Below are 6,000 nucleotides of genomic sequence, written 5' to 3'. Positions count from 1 at the left end.
GCTTTTGCACACACTAGCACATGCTTATATGAACAGACTTAATACTTGCTGCCTCCCTCTTTTATTGTTGATAGATTGATAGAGGGATGTGGTTAGCTTGACAAGGCTCTTGTTTATACCAAAAAAGGTCAAAGAACAAGATCAAGTTCACACTTTGCAGTTTTGCTAAATTTTATAGCCACTGAGTCGTAACAAAAATGCATAAACCATAGTCCACTAATTTTTTATTCCACATATTGGTGATTTTGCACACAGAATTTTTAGAAAAAAAAAGCTATAATGTTTGGGCCAGTTTTTCATGCATTATTTAGAGCCCTAGCCAGTAATAAATTAACAAAATTGGAAATATAAAGTCAAAACTTAAAGTGTTTGTCCACTACTTTTACATTGACCTATCCTGAGGATAAGTCATTAATGTCTGATTAGCAGGGGTCTGACACCGCCACTGATAAGCTGTTATTGGTGCTGGCGGCAGCAGGCACCAGCCGGAAGTACTCGGTTACCGAGCTGCTCCTCCGCAGTGTACTACACACATGCCTTCTATTGATTTGAATAGGAGGCGGATGTGTAGTACCAAGCTTCGGCCAATACCTGAATACAGAGCATCTTGGCATATAAGTAACTCCGGCCGGTAGCTACCGCCGCCAACACCGATAACAGCTGTTTGGCAGGGATGTCGGGTGTTGGACCTCGGCTGATCAAACATTGATGAGATGACCCATCCATGTTATTCTATGATCTGAGAAAAAATTTGCCTCCCAGAATAGGAAGGCACTTGCCCATTCATGTCTATGGGTCTGTGAAAGAAATTGGATCACGCTCCGATGACATATCCGATGACAGTCCACGTACTAACATAATAGGGAAGGTGAAGAAACTTTTCTTTTTCTCTCCGCCTCCAAGAAAATCGGATCCCACTCTGATCAGAGTGCGATTAGCGTGATCAGTACAATTTTTGCTGATGGAGAAAAAACGGTTGTCTGCACCTTACCTAATATGTATGGTGATTGCCCCACTCTTCCCTGACAGATGATATTCGGGGAGAGAAGGATGCAGCCTCTTCAATTTCAGTGGCGAATCCTTTTGTCCTGTGGTGAGATGCAGTCAGGTGATTCTAGTAGTGGTTATTTCATAAAAACACCGAAGTGCTCGGCCTTGGGAAGGATAGCTGTAATGATCATTTGGACAACAGCTATCTATTGTGTATGGCCAACTTTACACTTCTTCTTGTCTATGAATCTGCTGCTGGCTTTGGCTGAAAGAAATAACAGATCAAACACTGCAGTAGCATAAATCCAAAAAACACTTGTGTGCAAAACCTCCCAAAAGTCAGGGTCACAGGACCGTAGATATTTCATTCAAGAGACTCGGGTTGATTATGTTAATGAACCTCCAATCAAAGTCTGCTCAGAGTTTTATCCAAGTGTCCGCGTACTGTGATATGATTCTCTTGGGGATGAGAAGAAGGAGAACAAAATTTCTCCAAATTCTCCATTGTGAGTACACGGATGTCATCCAAGTGCAGTCCAATGTTTTCTATGCATCCAGAGATTTAAACCAGTGAGTGTCTTCTGATTTCAGAGTGATAACCCAGCATGCCGTGATTTCTATTTTAGAGACAGATTCTGTCAGTGAAAAATTCTGTCAGTGAAAAAAATCAGTAATAAGCACCGCCCAAATGAATAACAGAAGTCTGAGTGCTGTTCATATAAAAAAGCTGTTGTGACCCCTGCTAAATTCTGCCCAAACATTGAGGGGCACAGCTACAATAAGAAGGTGAGGTTTAGCTTTTCTGGTTCCTGCTACAGCCAGTATCATACTACCAATGGTGGCAGGCCACGCGGCTACTATGGAGCTGTGAGCCAGGCGGCCAGCGCCACCTGTCATCACCAGTTCAACTCAGCATCCCGGATGCCAATACAGTTCAAAGTATTGATGAAAGAGGGAGCATCAGTAGGGTCATTATACTAAGCATGTGGAGGGTACTGTGGAGGTGGTCACTGTGGGAGTGTCATACAGTGTTTGTGTGGCAATTTTGTTTGCATCATACTTTATGGGTGCAATGAAAGGGGATGTAGGACTTCAGTAGGAGGAAAATTGCAAAGTTGTGAGATATGCTGTTCTGTGACCCTGCCGAATGTGAATTATTTTTTGTTGTTGGGGGAGCCCAATTACAACTCTTGCTATTAGGCCCATGATTTCTATGTACAGCCCTGGCTACAGCTTCATAGTTTCATAGGTTTATGTATGGAATAAAACACATGTCAGAAAAGATTAACCTCCTATTGTCTAACAACTGTCTGCCTGGCCTCTTTGGTCAACCTTTGGGCTATGATGGGCGCAGATCACTTTTGGTAAGTGATGGCAAAGACCTAACAGGTTGATTATTTAACAAAATCACACAAAAAAGGAAAAGCATACTCTAAATGTAATCTATCAGCAACATTTAGGGACTAGTGATGAGTGAGTGTAACAACCCTGACGGCATCACTGCATGGCCTTTCATTCCCCACCTGCCTTTTACATCAACTCACTCACCCAGTGCCATGCTGTGAGATCTGTCTGCTGCCGGTTCCATGCCATGTGCTCCATGGCCGCTTACTCTGTGTATGCGGCGCCCCCACACCGCCGCAGGGCCGAGGGGTACCCGGAGCCGGGCCTCTAGGTCTCAGTCCTGGGGTTGTCACGGTGGCTAGACCCGGTCCGTGGCCCTGTCCGTCAGTGGGGGACGTCCGGTGAAGTAGGTGGTGTTAATGGTGGTGTAGCGGTGCAGTTGTGGGGTGCAGGTCACGGTAAATAACGAGGACACCAGGTTGCAGTCTCTTTACCTCTTTACTGGAGATCTCTGAGTCCTCAGTCCAGAATACGGTTCACCAGGCTGCGCAAGTCCGGCCGGTCCAATGGCACCTCCAGAGTTCTCTTCACAGGTGGAAATCAGTGCCTTCCTTCTTAGCGCTGTGTGTTGTAGTCCTTCCCTGCTGTGCTCACGGAAATTACCCCACAACTGTTGTGTCTGTTTCTTAAGTTCCCTCACAACTCGATTAGATGTTCCTCTCTCATTCCATCCCTCCCTGTTATTCAGGTTAGAACGGCACCCGTTTGTCAGGTAGGCCTGGAGTTCTTCCGGGACCCTAGTGACGCCCCTCTCCCGCAATTGCCCCCCAAGACTTCATAGGTGATATGTGGTAGACAGCCCGCCTGAGACTGACTGTCCTGCCGCTGTTTGGAGTATGGCTTAAAGCTGTATATTATTCCACTCCCTCGGCGTTCCGGCCACCGGTAATGCGCCTCAGCAAGGTGCTGCCTCTTTCAACAAAACCCCTGCTGGTATTCTCCGTCTGCTTGATCTCGTTTCTCACTCAGCACAATCTATCTCGCTTCTAGTCCTTTCTTGGGCACCGCCGCTATGCTGAGCAGGCACGGTCCCGTTACGTTCTTTCCAATGCCAAGCCTCTGCCAGGATCCCACCCCTGGCAGAGACCCTACTGTCTCTTCCTCCACAACACCCTCTCTCACTAGGTGTTGCTTCGTTCAATCCAGTCAGCGTTCTCACTAACTTCCTGCCTGACCCCCAGTTTACCCACTATGGTGGGGAGTGGCCTAATGAATAGCACCCTTAGCTCCCCCCGGAGGCCCTGCTGTGAAACATATTGGTGTCTGTGATACCTGATCAGAGGAACTCCTTCAGTGCCATCGAACGCACCATGGCTCCCCTTAGTGGCGAAGCCACAGTACTGCAACGACCAGGACTCTGGGGCGCTGCATGTACACTTCCTGGCTGTGTGCATAGGGGGGCGGCGCCAGCCACTCCAGATTCTTATTGAGACTGTGTGCACCTCCCTAAGGTGTCCCTGGCCAATGGCCTAGAGGCCTCTGATACTTAAGGCATCCTCACGCATTGGAGGATGCCTGAGCAAACTATTTCCCTCAGTTAGCATTTGCTACTGAGCGGCCAGGTCGTGTCTGTTTCCTGTCTCTGAGGCTGCAATACGAAGGCCTTTATCTGTGTTCTGTTTGTGTCTCTGTGTACGCCACCCAGTGGGGCGTTGTACCCTGGTCTGAATCTGTGTTCCGCTACTTCTGTGTCTGAACTCTGGTCTATGTCCGTTCCTGTTCCTTGTTTGTTTACCATTCTCACTCTGCTGTGTCTACCTCTGCATTACCTCTCTGCTCTGCTTGCCACTGTCAGTGGCTCTGCATCTCTCTGCTCTGTTCGCCACTACCTGTGGCTCTGTGCTTCTCTGCTCAGTTCTGCCACAACCTGTGGTTCTGTGCCTCTCAGCTTTGCTCGCCACAACCTATAGCTCTGCACCCTCTGACTCTGCCTCCAGTGGCTTCGTTCTTTCCTCCACCCCCAGCGGCTCCGTCCTTAGCTCCGCCTTCTCCTTCTCTGCTCTTAACTCTGCCTTCTCCTTCTCTGGTCTTAGCTCTGCCTTCTCCTTCTCTGCTCTTACTCCGCCTCCTGTGGTTCTGCTTTGCATCCGCTCTTGCTCTACCTCTGTTCAGCAACTTGCCGTACAGGTCTCTACCTGTTTCTTTATATTCACCAGTCTGAACAGGTTTCTACCTGTTTCCATATACCCTCCAGTCTGAACAGGTTCTTACCTTTTTCCATACACCCGCCTGTATACCAGTTCCTACCAGAGTATCAGCCCTGTCCGCCTGTCTGCCAGAGTGCCAGCCGTGTCCGCCTGTCTGCCAGCCATGCCCGTCTGGCTGCCTGTATCTCTGTCAAGCCAGTCTGCCCATCAGCATCCACAGTCAGACTTTACCGTGGAGTGGTACCTGGTAGCTACCTACTGCACAAGTCTGACCTCACCATCGGAGGCTCCAGCGAATACCTAGGAAGCTACTTAGTTATGCCCATTCCAGGGAAGTCTGGTCTGTGGTCCAGTGGGTCCACACCCCCGCACGCCCGTGCCAACCAGTCTGGGCACGAGCGTTACAGCGAGTGTGCTTGCTACTCGAGTTTTTTGAGCATGCTTGGGTGTTCTCCGAGTATCTTGGGTGTGCTCGTAGATTTTGTTATTGTCTCCGCAGCTGCATGATTTGAGGCTGCTAGACAGCCTGAACACATGCAGGGATTGCATGTTTGTTAGGCAATCCCCACAGCTGAGCACTCACACTGTCTTTTGACAGCGTGGGAACTGCGGTTCTCTGACAGGCGGGGATGATTTCACTGCCGATCAGAAGAGGTGATTGCCGTGCTGTCATGCATATGCATGACAAACACCTGGTGTTCGGGCAGCCGAACCCAAACAGTAACACGGACTTCCTGGTGAAGTCGGTGTTCGGTGTCCGTGCCCGTACAGTAGGTGTTCGTACGGATGCTGAACATTACTGTTTGAGTTCGCCCATCTCTACCCAAGGGGTAAGGGGGACCGTTTCCACCTCCAAAACAGGTTGAATTGCTCATTATGATGAGCTATTGGACTGCAAAGGGCCCATATACTGTTCTACCAGGAGCCCTTTTCTGTTTGTGTCTGCCAGTGGCTTGGCGAGCTGTCATTTAGAACCTCCAATAGTCTATCATTAGCATACTGTGATCATAGAGATATTATTTACATAATTGAGAAATTATATTACCATTTATTTAATAGATATATCACCATCACGAATTTACATACTGTTTTATTATAGCATTAGAGCATTAATAGTGGGATAAAACAATGTTAGATTACGGTAGGTAAAATAAACACATTGGAATGTTTGATAGTTTTTTTGGCTGCATTTCCAATATTTAGCAAGGAAATATTACTCCTTTTATTTTCAGTTATTGGAATTGTCCACGTTCCTCTGCAGCTGGAATTAGTAATTATTATGCTATACCTCAGCACAATGCATACTTTCCAGGGGAACATCACCCACTCACAGTTCACTCTTCATCACCTTTCTAAATGAATTTTGCAGTTTAAATCATAATAGAACAGGAAATCTATTCTTCACAAATCCAGATGTAAAACGCTTAAAAAGTTTGTGGAAATAACAATTCCCCTCTAT

This window comes from Ranitomeya variabilis, chromosome 1 (assembly GCF_051348905.1).
Source record: "Ranitomeya variabilis isolate aRanVar5 chromosome 1, aRanVar5.hap1, whole genome shotgun sequence".
In the NCBI taxonomy this organism is placed as follows: domain Eukaryota; kingdom Metazoa; phylum Chordata; class Amphibia; order Anura; family Dendrobatidae; genus Ranitomeya; species Ranitomeya variabilis.
This window is presented reverse-complemented; position numbering follows the sequence as displayed.